The sequence below is a fragment of the Lepisma saccharinum genome, chromosome 9 (genome assembly GCF_977018435.1).
Source record: "Lepisma saccharinum chromosome 9, izLepSacc3.1, whole genome shotgun sequence".
Lineage (NCBI taxonomy): Eukaryota > Metazoa > Arthropoda > Insecta > Zygentoma > Lepismatidae > Lepisma > Lepisma saccharinum.
The window spans coordinates 93,386,044-93,406,916 of NC_139237.1; the positions used below are offsets into that span (position 1 = coordinate 93,386,044).

The following is a 20,873-nucleotide window of genomic DNA, read 5'->3' on the forward strand; positions in this document are numbered from 1 at the left end:
TGCAGAGCGAATGGAATCCTGGCCATTTGGAGTGATTGGAAACGCTTTTACTTTTCGCCGGAAACCCGCTTCCTCCACCAGGAAGATCTTCTTCCACTTTTTAGGTCGAATCAAACGTGAGTGTTGTTGGAATAAACAATTGAAAACACAAGAATGCGGCATTATTGAAGCAACGCAATCGAGGTGAAGTAAGCTCCGTTGAGGAAACGCGAGCGGATGCAGCCGTCCCCGATGCCAGCGGTGCGTGGCCGCAGGGGGGGGGGGGGAGTGGTCACGCGGCCCTGCTGTTATGTTGAGGGGGCAATTCAGGCCCCTCGCTTATCACGTGCTTTACCCTGAGATGTTTCTTTTCTCGATCTCCCTTAGGAATTGAGGTTATATGAGTGGCATATTGTATGGACCGAGATTTATCCAAGATGTTGATTCTCATATTACAGTATTTTCGATTACAGACGTGTCCAGGGTCCCGGGCTCGATTCCCTGTAGAAGAACATTGCCCAGTGCTTCAGAATCAAATTTCGATTAGTCTACCTGAGCATAAAAAAGGCACACAACCGACTTTGACGAAACTTGGTAAGTGGCCTGCCGGGTACTCGAACAGCCGTAAAGAGAATACTGTGGGGCCCCTAGATCAATGAAATGAAATTGTTGGTATTTGAAAAGTTGCCGTAATCTTCTTCATTTAATAACATCAACTCTTTTAACAGTCGGTTGCCAGGAAAACTGGACACGTTTCATTAGATTTGTTTCTGTGATGCAGCAGCCTAATCTTTATCACTTCTGGAATTGACTTTGAAACTTGCTTATATTTTATTCATTTATTTTTATAGCTTTCTTCACGTATTTACGAGATATGGCAGTTTATGTAACCAAATAAATATATATACGTATATATATATATATGTATGTATATGTATGTATCTGCGCGTGTGTGTAAACTCTCATGTCAATATTCATATATACTCTCCTGAGTAAAAACAGTTATTTTAAGAATCTTCTCAACACAGTAACTCGTACGTCAGCAGGGAATTCCTTTATATGAAAAAGTATGTAACATATTGAATGGAAGCATCTCATTGTACGATACTCCTTTCTGATAGAAATAAAGTAATATTGGAGATATGCAAGCGTAAATTACCTTTTTCCCCCTTGAGAACACAATTTTTAGGAGAAACATATAATTATAGGACATAGAGACGTTTTGGAAAACATATTATGGAAGATATTATTCACACTGTATTTTATTTGCTTTCTGCCCGATCTTTGGAGCAGTCCCCCGCATCGACCTTCACCTGGAAGGCCACTCCACTCCACTCCAGCCGCCAAGGCCGCAGAGGCGTCCCGTGGAGTCAGCACAAAAGGCTGCGAGCACCACTCACGCTGCGTAGCCAATGCAGCAGCAGAAGCAGACAATGGAAATACACTTTCACTCGAATCTCTCTAATTGTCCCACGAAAAAGCTATATATAGGCAGCGAGTGGGCTTGATTGGATTGGTGTTGTAAGTCCACTTTATCCACAATAAGGCTAATCGAGACTGGACCTACAGTTTAAAGTGGAACCCGAACCACTATGTACCTCCACCTGGTATCGAAACCGGAACCCCTTGATTACAAGGCGAGGCGATTGGGCTTGAGTCGTCTCCTGAAATTTCACTGGAGCAAAAATGATTACGCGTCACTTGCGAACTGTAAGTGCAATGCATTTATGTTTTGAATGTCTGTATTTTTAAGGTGCTTGTATACATAAAACTCAGATAAATAGAAAACTTAGCCCTTCCCGAATCAACATCCACGGAGCACAACCCCGTGTGTTCGAAGGTTTAAGAGAATGAAAGATCTCGTTGTAGCTTGTAGAGGTGGTATTTATGTGTTACAAACTGACAGTGTTTGCTCGAAAGGTTAGGGATGACACAAAAGTGCCCGGAGAGAGGTCGATCTGACGCTCGAACTAGGCAAAGCAATCCGATTGACGTTGCCACGCAGTGCGCGAGAATCAGCGACTTTTGTCTCGCTTTGTTTTCCCCACATGTGGCAACAGCGCAATTCCTGCCAGCCGCCTATTTTCATGGTCGTACGTTTAAATTAAAAATAGGCCATTCCAAAGCTAGGCTAGAGAAATGATTTTCCTTTCATTTTTTCATCGCTTTTTCCTGCATGTGTGTAGAGTACCACATTATGCAAGAGTGTGCTTCCACGTACAAATGCACAGGCAGCGTCCGCTACTATTGTTTCATAACAATGTGTGTCAATTAGGACTGCAAACATCTCTAATGTACTGCTTTTTACTTTATCAGCGGCGGAATTTTAATTAATGACCAATTTGTGTGCCTCATAAACAAGGAGGAATCGATGGAAGAGAAAGCTTTTGTAACAGGACTCCAAAACCAATCCTCACCCAAGCAATTAACTCGAATAAAAAGAAGCCATTGTCTGGTGGAGCTAACCCAGATTATGCATATTAGCCTGACATATCTCCGGGGCTCTGTTTGTATTTGAGTATTTTTACATTTCTTTTACGCATCTCTAGGTTTAAAATCACGACAAGAATGGGTATTGAACTCATGAAAGTGACGAGGATTCAGATGAAGATCCTCTAAATTTCCAGCGTATTACAGTAACCGCTAAGTGTTCTTTGTTTTCGTTCATTCAGTTATTTAACGTGAAGCCTCCTCCCGGAGTCATCTTCGTCCCAGTCCCCCGTGGGTTCAGTTTCTCCACGTCCTCAGCCGGAGACACTCAGCAGCGGGGACGTCACCACACTCCACGCGGCTTCAATGGTCCGTGACCGCGAGGCGTAACAGGCGACGTAACCTCGGTTCTTTCTCACGCAGTCGTCGCTCTAACGGGAGCAACGCAGCCTTTAAGGTGCGTGTGGAAACGGACGCAGGATTCCCACCGTCTCCCGGACGTTTTACGACTCAGGAAACCACCGACAGAACGTGTTAATAACAAAGTAATGGACACGTTGCGGTCTCTGGGAAAAGTAACACTCGCGGGAGTAAACAAATATCCTGACATTAAAACGCTGGCTGGGCTACTTACGCCAACCTATGGGTGGTGCAATTCCAAATCCTATATTTACTTTTTTGGTGCCTTTTTCATGTTAATTATGTAACTTTTGTCTGCGAAGGAAAAAAAGTTCAAGAGAACGTAAAATCAGCGCCGCTGGTATCAACCCTACGAGCCAGCTCCAAGTATGCAAAACCTTTTCGTTTCAAGTGGTTTTCGCAATTTTCTTGGCTATGCTGTGTTAATACCCAAAATGTGGTGAACAATATTGAGACCAGTTTTAAATATTTATAGAGTGCACTGAAAAAATCTGGCGAGTTAACTGCAGTTTACGTAAGTATGTATATCAAAGTTTGTTGCGGAAGTGTGACATAATTTTTCTTCGTATAAAAATCAATTTGGTTGCTCGAAACAAAATTCAGCATATCAAACATTTTTAGTGTTCCAATAAAATAGTATATTTTTTAGGTACTGGTGGTGCTAGTACGAAATTGGTATTTATGTAGCCTATACAATATATAAGACGTATTCCTTCATTCATTAATATAGCTAATGTGAAAAGAAATCCGTAGGTTTGCTAATTTGTTCATGATAAAAGCTATTGTTATTGAAATGACGGGGACGGAACATTTAGAATCCTCTGCAAGTGCGGAAGTTTTCTATTTCATCAGGTCATCGCCACGATCATTCTAGAAATATAGGAAAACACGTAAAATAATCAGAATAGAAACGGTTCCCCAAATTCGCATTTTGATATTTCACAACTTAACAACAACCTAATACTTGATACAGAGTCTGAAGAAGACCTTGCTAGAAGGTTGAAACGTTAAGTTAGTTTATGTTTTTAATAAAATAAATTACTGCCTTGGTCAGCATATTTAGTTTTTCATAATCATGGAAACAAGGCTTAATGGAGTTATAACCTAAAACATATTGCAAGGACGGAGACCAACGCCTTCCTCCGCTTCCATAATCGATACACATTAAATACCTTATACCGATCGATCGTCCTCCACCGTTGGGTGTAGAGGCACCTACATGCACGAGGGTGGGCATAAGGAAAACATCTTAGGACCGTCGCGTGCGGCTGCAATGACGCGAAGCGGAGACTTCAAATGACATTTCGTCACGCAGGTTTCCTGTTTACCTTCGTGCTAGGGTTGTCCGTTAAACTTTACTGGAACTCAATTAAAGATATTTTGTTGTTACTGTTTGCCTGCGACAGGTGTGGTCCCACACTTTTACCTTTCGGATTGCTTTCAAGTTATCTGCGTAGCTTACTGCCACGGTTCTCCATCCATTTCTTCATCAGTTCTCATCTCCTGGTGATCTCCAACCTTCCGCTTGCCCCAACTTCCTGGCGGCCATTTTCCCTTCCGCTTGGGCTTTCGCCACTTCTTTTGTGCCAGCATCCTCTTTCGTGTCCAATTCCTTAAACGTTTCTCTCGGTTCTTAGGCTTTGTTCTTTTCCTTCCGTATGCCGCTTCCTTTTACTGTTTCACTTGACACAAGCACCACACTGTTTCACATTACATGTTGATACATATTTTGATAATGAAATTGTAGTATTTTCAATGTCAATTACTTGTTATCTTTGTGGCCTGTCTTACATGTTTTCGATTACACAAAATGTATTATTGCTTTTCTTCTTCCTCTTAATATCATATATTTGATTTCTATATCCAATATATATACATGACGCGTTGCGGATACGAAATGCGACTTCAACAAACGTACATTGCGAGGGAAATGCGTATCAAGGTGTGAAGCACAGGGCAAAATCAACAAAAAACTTTGGAAATCACGCAGGAATTCGCCCTTCGTATCCATCTTTTATATATATATATATATATATATATATATACACTCTTTCCTGGATTAATTTCATTGCAAATTATTTTATTGCCATAATTCCATGTTGCATTTAAATTATTGAAATGTTCAAACACAGTCGTGTTCTGTTATATATTCTGAGAGAATTATTTGTTTTTTTTTAATTTTAGCAATCTGAATATCACGTGAACTATATAGATGGAAGAGAAAATCAAGTTTTGCTTATTTTTCTTGTGAATTTCTTCCCCTTCCTCTAACTTTTTTCTATACTGCTAACTTGGCACATGCATAATTCTTATTTGCTATTCCTGTACAGTATTACCATTTTCTCCGTAACCACAGGTAAATTGTTATAATTCTATATCTTCGTTCATGGTTCGCCAACTCCAGTGTTTTTTCCTAAGAGAAATAATCGCCCAGTCTCCGCTTACCTGTGCACCCAATGGGCCATCTCACTACGCTCAGTGCTTCCGCCACTTTCAGTCCAGCGATGCGTTCAGTGTGTGTTGCTTAATTCACATGTGACGTCACTGTTTAATTGATATAATAGATTAACACGAGTCCAGAGCAGCGAAAAGCTTGAGTGGACCAACGAGTTACTTCTCAACGGATGCACTTTCAGGGAAGGTAACGAGGTCTCGGACTCGTCTCGAATTTCTAGACGAGATCGAGACCGCAACTGCCTTTTGTAAATCGATACGAGAACGAGACCAGACGTTTCGAGCCTTGTCGAGGCGAGAGAGATCTTGACAATCGAGCATTCTGCAATGTGTGTGAAAATTTTATATAACCGAAATTATTTCTTTACCAAACGGCTTATTCGCATCTGCCAATGCACACAAATACTAGAACGACACCAATATGTGTAAATGAGAATATTTATTTAAGTAATTTGATGCCCAACATTGCAGTTTAATATATAATAGAAAGAAAACATATACATTCAAAATTACACATGAACAAAAATACAGTAAGATTTCTACCACTAGAATATACTAAAAGAACACAAATTACATTGGAGTAATAAAGCCAGTTCTATTAATTACATGCATTAATTACCATTTATTCTTGCGCATACAGAGGAAAAAGATAATTAAAATTACACTAAAACACAAGTTACGCTAGTAAAATAAAAAGAATTACAGTGATAAGGATAAAGAATAAATGCAAATACAGCAAAATGTTTTTTTTAAAAAAATGAAGTAACTGCTATAAATTCTCTGCCGTGCATCGAATAGTGATAGTATTGTGATAAAAGAACATTGGTAAATATATTAGTTTCGTGTTTCCCTGGAAAATGACATAAAATCTAGAAAACTCCGCAAATACATCGTCAATTAATTGTCCCTTCAGTTGTGGTGGGAAGGAGGAGCACAAGAGGAACTGTTTCTCTGAGAACGTGGGATGCCACAATATGTCTCCCGGTGGCACTAATGTTACGTTACTGCAACTGGGATGGGACTGGAAGCGAGGGAACATGAAACAAAGCAAGCCAACTGAGAACGTAAACTGGAGCAGGGCGAATCCCTCCAAAGGTCAGCTCTTTGTGTGTCGTCACGGGCCCTGGCGCCTTGTGTGAAGCCCTCGTGTTCTTACCCCGAGACTTGGGAAGGAATCTCAAGATTCATTTCCGCTGCTGCGGATTCGCACATTTTAACTGTTATGACGCAGCACGCCGTTTTCTGTGTTAATTTATCTTAATTATTAGTACATTTTTACATTACAGAAATGGAAGGAAAGGAAAATAATGTTTTCATCGCACAACAGAAGCATTGGGTTGCAAATTAAAGGAACGTGCGAACAAAGGCCTTTCCGTGCATGGTTGTCTTGAATGAGCCGACCTTCGTGGTGGAGTGGCTACAACGGCAGGAGTCCCGGGTTGGAATCTCGGCTTGGGCGTTGGTGTTCTGTGTAAGTGTCCCTTCATCAGGTCATCACTCATCCTCATCCTTGAGATTAGCCAAACCTGTCAGAAGAGCGAATGAACGCGACTCGCCGATAAGACCGAAAATCCCTGCCTGCACTTCAGTCTCGGAAACAGGACAAACTGTCCAAGTAGTCCAAAAGAATGATTTCATTTCATGCGTTATTTATGCAACGCATATAAAAGATATCGTGAACGATAAATCATTACCTGGGCCAATATTTGAATGGAGGATTTACTGAGGCAACGAATCTGTCGACTGTTCCGGCGCTTGAACTTATAGTTCCGGGCAAACTTAAAGAAAAGGTCCGATTTTCTTTAAAATTCGTCCGGAACTGTACACAAGGCATCAGGAAACAGTGATTTTCTTTGAAAAATAATAAATAAGCTGGCAGCGTTTACTCTGTTAAATAGCGTAACATAATAAACATTTTAATATTTATATTTATACTTCCTAACATTTTGGAAAAGTCGCACCATGTGCAGTAATGTACAGACTCGTTTGTCCTGAAGTGGCTGACGAATGAGAAACTACATGTATGTGTACATATGTGTATATCACGTGTGTGTCCCTTGCGCATGAAAGTACATTTTCAAGATGTGTGCTCTATAAAGACGGCCATAACGTGATGAGGAACCGTTAAGGACCACTGATCGTCATCCTGGTTGTAATTTCAGCCCCGAGACACTCGTCGGCCTGCAGTTTTACTTTGAAAAGTGGGCGAGGAAGATGAATTCATCTCAAATCTCTCGGTGTTTGTGTGAAGCAAATTTGACGAGATTAATGTTAATCGCAACGACCCACAACCACCCCCTGCTGCCTCCCTCGTTAATGCAGAAGCGCCTGCGAGGAGAGAGGTAGTGGTTGATGGATGACTCGGAAGCACGACAACCTGCTCAAGTTGTGCAATGCCTCTCCCGGACATCGATCGGCATGCAACATGCACCGCCATTGCACAACGTTTGTTCATTCTGCAGGTTTATTTAACTTAATATGCCCTTCCGTTACAGGAGCTTACACTCACCATCCCTAAGGTTTCGCTGTGCTTGTCTATGTCGGAAGAGAATTTCCCAGATCATCGGTAAGATTATCATCTGCGCTCGAGGCAACCTAAGTTCTGTAAGAGCTCATGCTAATTGCTACGGAACTATTCCACAAAATCAAGTAAAACAATGTTGCGGGGAAGAATAGATGGGCACACACACTTTTTTTTTTATATGTCTTATGATGTTTAAATCGGGCTGAAATACTCTGTATATTATACCAACGACAAGAAGTCGATTTCTTGTATATCCCGTTGTATTGCCACGGTGATGAGTGTGTTGGAAGTTTTCTTGATCAGGTATTGGCCTAAAGGTAGGCTTTACGTGAAGCTCGCACATTGGCTAACTTGGAAGGTTGGTGAGTTTACAGACCTCCAATGGCGTAAATTCTTTGTTCCTCCTTCGACTGGATTCAAGAAAACACGGGAAAATTTTGCATTTACAGTCATAATTTCTTTATTGAAAAAACTTTCACCATGCTACTTGGATTCCTGGTGAAAGCACATTTCAACTGCGAGTCCAGCTCAGAGGATGATAGGGGCCGGTCAATCCATGATCCTCGTTCCAGAAAGTGAAACTAGATTATTAGTTAAACGAACATTTACCCCAAAATGCATTTTCATGTGATGTCCTGCATGCCCTGTGGCTCAGCAAAGAAACAAAAACAAAGAAGAAATATTGAGTTTCTCTCCTAACCATCGGTTCTTGCACTTGGATTTTGCATATACGTGAAACGAGAGCCCAGGAGACGTTTTAGAAAGCGTCCGAAGAAACCGTCCAGCTTCTTGCTACCCCGCGGACTCTTGCGCATCAAACGGAGCGTGCAGGAAGCGGCTTTGTCCGGGGGAGACGCCCTTTTGTCTCCGGAGCCAACGGAAGGGAACGTCTCATCCACGATGCTCAAAAATGATCAGAAGAAATTACTGGCAACTTCTCACTCGACGGCTAAGATAATAAAAATGCTTCCAACCCGAAGAATCTACTCCGAGAAGAGATTTCATACGACACGGCTGGAGATGAGAATTTGACTACAGTCTGCTCGAAAAAGAGGCTGGTTTCTTCTACAGAGCCTCGTTTCTCTCAGGAAAGACTTCCAACCACAGAATTTATTTAATTAGTGATTTAATTAAGCGTGCAAAGGTACCCTAAATGAGTAATCACCGTTAACCTTCTAGCTACCATTTTCCAACCACTACAACGCTGTAAATGTGCATTTTCGCCCATTTGTGTAGAAACGTTTTACACTGCGATCAGGTCTAAATCCGTTCTCGACGTATTGGATACAATAAACATTATGCCTCTTACAATACAATTGTTTATTAAACTTTAGTCGAGATTCAATATTTAAATCGAGGCAGAGACGTTGTGGAGAAGTACCTTGTCTAGCAACGCAATATATTAATAATAACGTATTTTGGTGCCCCGTGCAGGCAGACACGCGCAAGTTTGTTGATATCTTGGCGATCAGGACGGAGTAATCCTCCCACGTGTTGACAGAATTGACTGCACAAAGAGAAATGTTTTCCCTTGTTAAAAGCAACAGGAAAATGATATGTATTCTGTCGTTCCCATTTAAAATGTATAATCTTGAGTCTACTGGGGTTTGTGCCAACTTATGATCCTATGACGATCATGTGTGTTCAAAATGTGACCAAAAATAGTTGTGGGCCTGCGTAGTGTAGTTAGTCAGGCAGTATTAACTTAATCCGACTGTCTTCATAAATATAAACTTTGTCTGAATTATATTTCCGGAATTTCTGTCACCTAAAACATACATAAGGGTCTGTTTCGCCCCTTTGAAATTTTATGGGAATTTGTAGAGGCTAAAAATGACTTCATTCTCGCCATAAATTCATCTCTGAGGTGTTTTCTTTCGCTGGATGTAACAATTTTCATGCACAGGCATTATAAAAATGGCAGTTTTTAAGAGACAAGATCGTCGTCGGAGATGAAGTATTTTATGAACGATGAAGAGAAGCGAGACAATGCAATTTTGAGAAGTCGTACTACAGGATTAAAGATAGATAAGAAATATAGGAAAACTGGTAAAGGAACTCGACTTGTACAGTTTCCTGAAAAAAAAAAAAAGAGTTTATCACAGTATTACATTATGATCGGCATTTTGTATTTTGATTTGCTGTGAAAGATGATTGTTTACTGAATCTGTTTATTTTCTCCGGAGGCTTCACCGGGGCTGGCTGGTGACCGCTGCAGCCGCGAGGTCGCACAGTTACTCCTCCACCATGCGCATCGAGGCACACGCGTTCTGCTCCCCTTGTGACGTCGGGAGCGTGTCGTTCATCCACTTTCCTCCCCAAGCCATGCGAGATACGGGTTTTCTTGTTTCGATCACATGGCCAACTACATGAACTTTGCTCGCGCCAACAGAATCCATCTCTGTTCACGAGGCGTCTCAATGATGCCTTTTTTAAAAAAATGTTAATCGTTTTTAAGATCCACGTGAATGTGAGCTGTTTAGAATTCATCTAGAACAGTGGCGTGCCAAGGGGGGGGGTCGGAGTGGGTTATAACCCCCCCCCCTTTTGGTTCAGTATTTCTAAAAAAAAGGAAGTCAAAGGCAGGAAAATATGGCAAAATGAGGACCGACTACTTAAGAAATGTACACAAAACCCCTCCCTTTCGAAAATCCTGTGCACGCCACTGATCTAGAATTACATTACAGTTAGATGTGTAAAATATATTGTCTGTTTCCTAGATGCGTGTATTAGAAACTACGGTCTAAAAACTTGACTGGAAAAATGTTTAAGTCCGTTTTGTGCTAAGATAGGGAAGTCTGGACTATACACTTTAAAAGTTAAGTGTGAACAACTGTGTATGTGCCTCATCGGGGATCGAACCAAGAACTAAGAGGTTCGGGTTTGTATTTCCGACATTGTTTGCACACGTAATTTTTATATAATTTATTGAAACGAGATATCTGTGTCCTAACAATTATTGTGTGAGGAAATGTGCAGAAAAACATGGTAAACAGTTCAAAGTAAAACAGAGTGTAAACATTTTCAGACTAACCTGCTGTTAGCTGTTTCATTTCACTGAACTTCCTACGATGCGTTCTGGAACTCTTCGATGAATCATCTTCAGCAGAGGCTCGGCTCCGTGCATTCATGGATTCCATGCAAAACTTTAGATCCACTTCCGTTTATCCTGTGTGTAGATAAATGATGCTGATAAAGTCCAGGCGACGCAAACAACAAATTCTAATTCTAAATGTATGTATGTACTTGCAGTAAAACAGTGATACCAGGATTTACTCTGAGATCTCTCTCTTCCGAATTCTGGTGCTGAACAACTTAAATACGTGAATGCAAGAAAATTATATTGAATGTACGTTGCGATTGTACAATCACCGGTAATAAAAATGGGACGCATAGATCTTCATCGCTTCTGCAAGGCGTCACGTGTGTTGACTACCTCTGTGGCGGTGGTAGAAGCTGTCGTTGAAATTTTGCTATCAAAATCCACTTATCGCCCTATAGTTAGGCAACACACGTAACAAGATCTACGTGTCCCATTTTTATTGGCGGTGACCGTACATGAGTTGAAACATGATTGTTTGGTGGCTGGGAGAAGAATTGTGACAACCAAGTTTTTCTGTCACCACTTTTTTCTTAGAATTTCGAGAGACAAGCACCATTTCTCGATATTTGGCAATGTGATTACCACGGAATGATTTTCACTATAACAACTGTCTGTTCCTCTCTCCTTCTTTAAATAACAGGACCACTCTGTTTAAAATTACGAAAATTTACTTCATAAAATGGTCCAATATCGTGATTTTTCCCTTTTGTTTGACTTTTCTTGTCTCCTTTACTCATGACACAACCATGCTGTTCATATTACATTTCTTTACTCGGCACTTTCTCTCTTGTAGTCTCATTTACCTCTTGAACTTTAAACACCATTCGGAACATTCACATCTCAAGAAGATCTATTTTAGCCTTCTTCCGTCCTCAAGGTATAAAATCTCTCACACAGCATTGTTCTTGATCCTTTCCTAACCTATTAGTCTCGTACTTGAAAGGCTTTCGGTTTCCGCCGAGATTGTGAAGCAATTGCATCTGAATGTTATCGACATTAATAAATGTGATTTGTGTGTGTTGCACTTTCTATTTCTCTCCTCAAACCTTCCCGCGATTGTTTGTTCGTCGAATCTTAGTTCTTGCTTGTTTTTACGAGCGATTTCCTACGAGATACCCAGAGATAAGCAGGAGCCACAGTGACGCGAACAGTGTCACATTTTTGGTTGATTTATGTCGCTCTTCCACCTCTAGGTTAATAGTAACTTATTTCCTTTTACACACGTAACAAAAAATGATCTTACATTGACAAAAGTTCCAGTACATGTTCAATTTTCAAAAATATGTGCATTAAAAAATACAAAATAAAGCTACAGGAAATTTTGTTCGATCAATGAGCCACCACTCCACAGTTACATGTGTTACAGTTACATTGTCGCCGCCCTTAGAGCTGGCGCGGGGACTCCCTTTAAGGCAGTGACCCTCTGTTGCCGCTTTTACCTACGAACGAACTTGCGGTCAAACAGCCAATTAGACCTATCGCTGCCCTCCTCTTTGGGCAACAAGCGGCAACATTTCAAACTCCTCCTCCGAAGCAGCCAGCAGGGATTTTGTCAAAATAGCCGTTCTGCCCTGTGAACGGGAACAGATTATAAGCACTGTAAGTCAGTCATGTCAGGGTGTTTTCGGCACTTTAGTTTCTCTCCACTATAGTCGAAAAGAGAATTTTAAATTTCTTACTGTACGTAATACATACTATTTTATTTATGTAGCGTAACAGACGTTTGGACCTTGAATGAGGCGTATATACTTATTTAAGTTTGAACAGTGACGTCGCGTGGAGTAAATCGTTGGGTGTTCACACCCAGCCTAAATTCACAGAAAATTTTACCACCCCCAAGACCGGAGGGATACAAACACATTGAGAACCAATTTGTTGATCACAATCACAGAGAAGAAAACGGTAAATGTGGACAACTGATTAATTGAGAATACAAAAAGGCGAAATTTGAGCCAAGAATCGAAGCTATGAGGGCCTCCCCAATGGCGCAGTGGTAGCGTCGTCGCCTTGTAATCAAGGGGCGCCTGGTTCGATACCCGGTGGAGGCACATAGTGGTTCGGATCCCACTTTAAACTGTAGGTGCAGTCCTGATTAGCCTTACTGAGCATAAAGTGGACTTAAAACACCCAATCAATCAATCAATCGAAGCTATGACTTCCGTTTTTAGAGTGCCCTACACTAGCCAAGTAACAAGATTATCTCGGAATTTGTGTAGAGTTTCCGAGGACAAAAATAGTAAGCAAATTTAATAAACATTAAGAGCTGAAACTTTTCAAGTTGACACTACCAACAACTATCAACTATTCTGCGTCAATACTCGCAAAAAGCATATCACTGTTTACCAAGTTTTAAACAAAGCTACAAAAATGCTGATCGATTTTATGAACGTCATTCATCTGGACGTTATGACAGAAGATGACAGAACGCAGGAAAGCCCTAGAAAGTGGTACGCGTCGTTCATCAAATGTATCACCCCACCATCCATCGGGAGTGACTGAAGGAGACCACGGATAACCTCAGAATGTCGAGCCACGAAGTTTTAACCCACGACCTCCCAAATGTGAATCATTGATACATCAACCACTAATTCAGAAAGAACACATGCTGACCACACGTTACCCCATTACCGGTTGAAGAACTCCACACCTCTATATTTAGGTAGGATTGTGGGAGGGAGACTGGCAGTCGGGAGATAGGCCAAGCTCCTTCGAGGGCTGTCGAGTCATGGGTTATTATATATATAATAAATAAAATAAACCTTGGGCGTCTTTTCTGCGAATGTTTAAGGATTCCTCTGCTTTTTAAATAAACATTTTCTCCTTTATTGTATAAATATATATAATTTATGTTTTAGCTATACAAATTTTAACTGTACAGAAGTGTTCTAGTGAAATCAAAATATATTTGGTTAATAAATTTTAGAGGACAAGGAAAAAGTAATAAACTAAAGTAAAACAAGAAATATGAATAATGATAGACTAATAATTCATGTTTTATGAAGAATGCAAACCTGGGACATTGTACTGTGCTAGCCAGTCCGCCAGAACGCCCACCGATAATCCATTTACAAAACACAGACCAATTTTTATTTACTGTGAATTGTTATAGTTTCCGCTTAACACCCTCCCCCCTCGCCCGTCAATGCCGTCAAAAACAAGGAAACGTTACTAAGGTAAGCAATAAATTTTTTCCCGTTTAAATTATTGAAATGCCTTACTTCTCTCCTCATTGGAAATTATTTTGCCTGTTCCTAAGAATTAACCTCCACCATTTCCACTAACCATGATATTGACGAGTATGTTTGATTTTTTTTTTTTAAAAATCAATAGCCATTTGTAATTTCACAGCAGCATGGTAAGTAAGTCTCTGGCATTGCTCAAACTTTTATGATGCGAATTGCAATTCGCCAGACGGCCCCCGTGGCGGAATGGTTAGCACATCGTTCTACGACGCCAGGGGTCCCGGGTTCGAATCCTGGCCTGGGCATGGATGTTTCTGAGTGTCCATTCATCAATTTCGTCATATCACTCATCCCCATCTTTGCAATTTAGCCAAAAGTGGCACAAAAGGCGAAATGCAAATCAAGCAATTCGCGAAACTTAAAATTATTCTTTTAAAATTTGCCTGTAGGAATTTATAACAATTATAATTTATTTTCAATATCCATACTCGTTTTCTTCTGTGCCAAGATAAATAGTTTCTACTAGCAGTGTCTTCGTCTTATTTCTTTTTGACTTGTCTACATTATCTGAAGGTGTCCATGTTAAGTGTAAATCTGCTCATTTTGGTGATGTAGTGTTTTAAATCATAAAACCTTCGACATGCAAGGCTATGGGTGCGCAACAACTATTTGTAATGTTGTTGAGGAACATTACAAATTAATTTTTGGCGAAATGTATTGGAAATTAAAGATAGGCTATTAGGCTAAAACATCGAAGAACTTAGGAATTACTATAACAATACATGCAAACAGTGCTTGCATTATAATATCTTGACGACTGCTAACTTTTCCCCAATACAGAAGCTAAACGGAACGAAAAATAAAAACCTCGTACCTCGTCCGGTATCGGCATTCTCCGAACAGTTGCTGCCATCTGTTGAGTGTTCTTGCGGAAGGGCACGTGCTTCGATGCCCAGTTTTCCCCCTTGCTTTTTTCGGCTTCTTCTGTCGAGCTGACACGGGAAGAATACAGCAGAGGGAGTTCACTGCGCCAGAGGTGCCCCGGACTCTCGCTGCCTAACCTGGTGAGCTTTTCTTGTCAACAGTCGAGGGAAGTTGGGGAATTTTGAGCATTGTGAAGACTTTATGAACGAAAATAGCTGCTTTGTAAAATAAGTATATTGAAATGTAGTGGTTTATTCTGCAGGAAAGAAAACAAATTGAAAATTTTCCGTTTTCGGTTGGGGGTTCGTGTGCTCCGTGAACCTCCTTCAGGCGACGCCTCTGAGTTTGAAAGCTGATACTGCAAATATTCAGACACATTTAGCCACACGGAAGCCCCCCCTCTCCCCCCAAGACTGAATTCTGGCTGCGAGTCTGAATACAGTGAAAATGCATTCGTGTATCTTCACGTGCGGAATCACACGGGCATTTATGATTCAACAGATAGCAAGTTCAGAGGGTCGTAATTTATCCATACACGAAGCGTCACAATAAATTCCGCGCGTATTCTGATAAACCTCTGAAAATAATAATAATAATCTCGTCCTTCATCTAACTCTCACCTTCAGATATTCCCGGCACCCAAGCCATAACTGCAAATTATGAGTGATTTATGCATCGGCTGATCGTGAATGGCGTTTCCTCCGTGCAAAGCATCACTCATCCCGACTACTCCATTCGGCCAGCGAAGACACTTTGATGGCTTCCGTTTCCGTCGGAGCTTTCACCGATGAAATTCCACGCGGATAAATGTGATCAAGGATCCAAGCGCCTTCTTGAAACCTCCCCGTCTGTTGCAAGAGATGGGGCAAAGGAAGTGCCTATTGCAAGCGCGGCTCGTGCATAATTTTCCTGGGGGTTCACCAAAATTATGCAAAGTGGACTTTTGTTCGTAGAGATAGTACTGGGAAAATTATCAAATTTTGGCCGGTAGATTATTGACAAAGTTAATTTGCTTTATGTTCAGATAACAGTGACAGCACCAAGGAGTGTGTGTGTGTAGGGGGCGATCATTTTAATTTAAGATTTTCGTATGGTATTGTATTTAGGGGTATCTCAGAATTCAGAAAATATTCTCGCCTCAATTTTGCCTCTTGCCAACTCTTTTCTGGTCCCACCACTGTGAAATAGACTATATTATTGGAACTGGGTCCTGAACTTACAGTTAAAAATACAAATCTCCGCCTGCTAAAGTAAGTATGTATCAGTAATCGAACTCAAGACCCCTTGATTACAAGATAATTCTTATATAACTATTCGAAAGTATATCGCTAAATCAAAGCGATTCGATTCTATTCTATGCAATATGTTAACTTCTCGCACAGCAACAACTACACTCCTTCCAATACACAATCCACCTCACTCCACTCAACGTATCACCACGCCAAATATATTTCAATCACCAGCCACGCACTTCAAAACAAACTAACAAGTATGGAGACAATGACACGTAGCAAAGTCAATCGCGCGCGTCCCCTCGAACACCCTCTCTTTCTAGAGTAGCTATAACTGATCGCACGAAACCCAAACAACTTTTTGGTCGTCTTCTGACGTAAGTGCGAAATGCCTTCATTGTTAGGTTAGACTTGAATAAATAGCAAATATTACATTTTTGGTCAAGCACGGAAAAGCCCCGAAAATTGCAGAAAATATTCTAAGACAACTAAACCTAAAAAGCTTAACATGTCAACGAAAGCATTTAGTCTGACGTAAGAAGACCAAAAGGTTGTTTAAGTCTTGTCCAATAAGCGACCCCTCGCCCTCGCGCTATTTTTGACTTTTCGGCTCCTTCCACCTGAAGTGTTTCCATCTTAAAGATGAAAACTCTGAATGTGTAGGCAAGTTGTTTTCTACCATATTTATCTTATTTGTCCCATCATCTTTACTTCTAGCTTTCGTTTGGGGTCACCTCTACATTTATATCAGAATTCAAATTGAAACACATAGTGCAACACTGGAAGAGGGAAGAGAGAAGAGCGTGGTTCACTCCAGCTCGCTGGTGATCCTACGAACTGCGCATGTCCGTTTTGACGAGACGATCTTCCTGGAGTATCAGACTGCATGTATTTTCGCCATATGTACGCGTCGAGCTTCTGCTAGCCGTCCTAAGCTTTTAGCATGGTAGGGGTTGGCTTGCGGAGGTTCAGCGGAGGCTTTGCACGAAACGGAACTAGAGGGGATCTGAGTGGCTCTGGCCCGCGGTTTCTCCTTCTCACTAAGAGAATTTGGCACTCTACGCTTATGAACTTCTCAGTTATTGTTTATTTTGTATATTACTGGGGGTTCACTGCACATTTGCGCTATACAGCCAACCGCGCCTGGCCTATTGTGGTTTCACGTTTTGCACATACCAATGTACAAAGTTTAGCTAAAACTAAACGAAACTCCACGAGGAAGCAGTCTTCCAAGAGCCATAACCTGCAAAATGAATCAAAATATGTGAGGTTGAAAAGTGACTTCATTGGTTGATTTCAGATGGAATGACCCAAGTAGTTCCGCTGGGTCAACGCCGAAATTTTGGGGGCTCCCAAGAGCCAACCATTTGGCTACGAAAGAGTCCACATAATTTAGCTTAAATTTGGTGAAAATTGCGTGGGATAAATCACACAAGTAGGTGTGGACGAATACAACATTTTACTCAATATAAATTAAACTACGCTGTATGTCGTAAAATAACTTGTCAAACCTTACGCGTACAAGTTTAATAGTTTTATTGAGTCTTTATTTACAAAGTACTCTTACACAGGTTGTATTTTCTATTGCACGCTTTAAATTGAAAGATTATTGTGTGTAACAAAAGACGAGCTGAAAAATATCCATCGGATTCGCTGCAAAAGTATTGATGTAACATTGAATTATGAAGAAAACTCTTTTTGAATCATTACATTTACAGAAGTTACAGTGATTTTCGTGTCTGAAAAGACTAAAATTACCACACACGACTAATTCAAACTGACTGCCGGAGAAAATTCTAGGCTTGAAAACAATTAGATGTCAGTTTTTGAATACATAAAGGATAATGAAATAAGGGGTTAAATCATTAATTAAAAATATTGTAGCTGAAATGGTGTGGAATAACACTATACCGCTGAGGACATTTGCTAATATTGCTAATCAGGCTAACGTTTCCTTTAACATTACAGAGAATTATTATGTTTTCTTTCATTACGCGATTCCTCGTGAATTATTCTGCATATTACTACGGATGACATGTATTAGTTCCAAACTTTCGGAAGCGCCGGATGAAAAAAATTTAGCTCTTTAATTACTAATCTTTAAAATGGCCTCTGAATTTTTCACCTTCTGTACTTTCGTAATTTGATTTGAGGATACGCTTTTGTGCCTTTGTGCAGGCTAATCGCGATGATGCAGATCGGAGAGCAGCCACGAGGCAACTCTTGTGCCATTCGAACAAGAATTTCTTACTTAGCAGAAATGTTTATAGGGAGGGCCATTTATTCAACTTGAATAGTGGAAATAATAACAACAAATTATTATTATCATGGTTGTGAACTCTATTGTACAATAACTATTACAAACTAAGACAGGGTGTCTACCAAAATTACAAATCCAAAATTCTTGACCTTTCTTTCCTTTTCTTGACCTTTATTCCCCCTTCTTCTTAACATTTATTCAATAGGCCCTACACACAAATGTGTTGACTCCAAAAACATACTTCGTCTCTTATTTCCCCTTAATGATTAAATTAAGAAGTGAGACGAGGACCATCTTCTTATCTGCACAGTGGAAGGTAATTTTCGTTTTATATCTTTCAGTAGACAATTATACTATTCAATATAAAACTTAATATTCAGTCAAACTCAATATTTATCAACAAATCATGACATTAAATATAATCCCAGACGGCAAGGTTTTGCCATGCCAAACTTCTCGCTCATCCAGCTCAGAAGCCTCAATGTCAGACCTTACCTTTGTCACATGTATATTTCGTCTACATTACGTCACAAACGAGTTCTCGTACGCTATGTGCTTACACCTTTTATCAGCTGGTATTCTGTGTGATGCACTAAAAATGCATCAGTTCGGAAGATCAGACAAGATTATTTAAATATAACAACATTTCACTTTGAATGCATGAATTGACACGGCTAAATGTGTAATTTTCTTATATTTTGTGTGTACTTAGGTGTAGTTGGAAATTAAGAAAACATAGCTATTTTAATTCAATAATAAAACCCCACCACAAGGCCGTTTAAGATGAAAGCTGAAGCTGTACTTTGACAAGAGATTTAGACTTACTTTAATTACTAATGCATGTAAAAATTAATGCTTCAGACATCATCCTGGATGGGGAATGATCACGTTACTTTAATATTTTTGCAAAATTTCACGCATGTAAGAATGCAATTCTTAAGAAACAAAGTGAACAAATCTTAACCACAAATCAATACAATCTTAGATTATCAAATATTCAATTTTATCAAAATACTATACTGTAAAAGGGAAAAAATCTTGGCCAAAAGCATAATTTCTTGACTTTTTATTGACTTTCTTGAAATTCTTGACTGGTAGACACCCTGTAATAGTAATAAACCAATCATATTCCAAATTATTATTATTGCATCATTGGGGAGAATTTTCTACTTAGTCCATCAGATGAGTGAATATCTTTTTATTATTTTTTTACATATCATGCAGTTAGTGTACAGAAATGAATATTTTTTTCTTTTCTGCTGCCCTGCCGTAGAAGTTTGTTGCGTTGTGATTGGGAATGGCAATGATCAGAGAGGGTAGAGACCAAATAGGACCGAATATCTGAGCTGACACATTTCAGCCTTTCCAGCTTTCCAGCTTTCCTGGAGGCGAAAGTCCAAGGCATTGTCCCTTTCTTTGTTCTGGAGCTCTCTACGCCACAAACAAGGCGTTTTTCTCTCTGTCGCCATCGCTGAGGCGATTGTCTTAGGGCAGTCGCGTGAAAAGAACCACGGAAAATAAAGAAAGGAGAAAAAACATTGCGTGGCTGCAACGATGCGCTGGTAAACAAAGAACTGCAGATTTTCACATGTTTTTAACACAAAAGTTTTCTTGTTTTTTTCATCATTTCGTCCGGAGCAATTTTTCTTAGCCACGGGTCACTTGCCAGGCGATTTCCCGCCTCACTGGAGCCTAATGGCTTCCTGCCAGCGAGCGACGTCGCTCTACCCACTGACACATCTTCGCTTCGAAATAACAGCTCTTGCGGAAATTGCTCTTCAAATAATTACACGGCCCGGTTTCAGTGCGCAATTGATCGGCAGAAGACTCCATTAAAATATGATTGCATGGTGCTACCGTACATCAGGACGTACACGTTGTGTTGCCGATCCAGAGAATTTAGCTCAGAAATGGACAGAAACATGAGTAGGAGGATGTGTACAATGCACAGCGCACAGTCAGTAAAAAGCAAGCTCATGCCATAGAATGTCAAGATAAAACGTTGAGAGAGAAAAGGAAGTTATACGGAGCATAAAAGCATGGTCTTTAACAGATTGAGAGATAAAACATTAAAATGCTGACCAAGGCAAAATTTATTGTATAAAAAATATACACTAAAATGTAACGTTTCCAACCCTCTAACAGAGGGACGGAGATTTGATTTATTTTACTTCGCCTTTTGTGCCACTTTTGGCTAATTTGCGAAGATGGTGATGTCTGATAATATGATGAAATTGATGAATGGACACTCACAAACATGCATGCCCGGCCAGGAATCGAACCCGGGACACCTGACGTCGTAGCGCGATGTGCTAACCACTCCGCCACGGGGGCCGGCGGAAATGCAACGATTACGACAGTGAAG

The 20,873-nt window shown here is 40.4% G+C and overlaps 2 protein-coding genes across 2 annotated transcripts in view; one reads left to right on the top strand and one right to left on the bottom strand.

Annotated features, from left to right (window-relative positions):
• LOC145992267 (bicaudal D-related protein homolog) overlaps positions 1 to 20,873 on the top strand; it is a 181,205-nt gene that overhangs the window by 93,683 nt on the left and 66,649 nt on the right. The window lies entirely within an intron of this gene.
• Positions 10,932 to 20,873, bottom strand: part of LOC145992268 (sn-1-specific diacylglycerol lipase ABHD11) — a 117,828-nt gene continuing 107,886 nt past the window's right edge. Inside the window, exon 7 of the mRNA XM_083128646.1 lies at positions 10,932 to 10,976. The gene's annotated coding sequence lies outside the window, so the exon portion shown is untranslated. The remainder of the gene's footprint in view (positions 10,977 to 20,873) is intronic.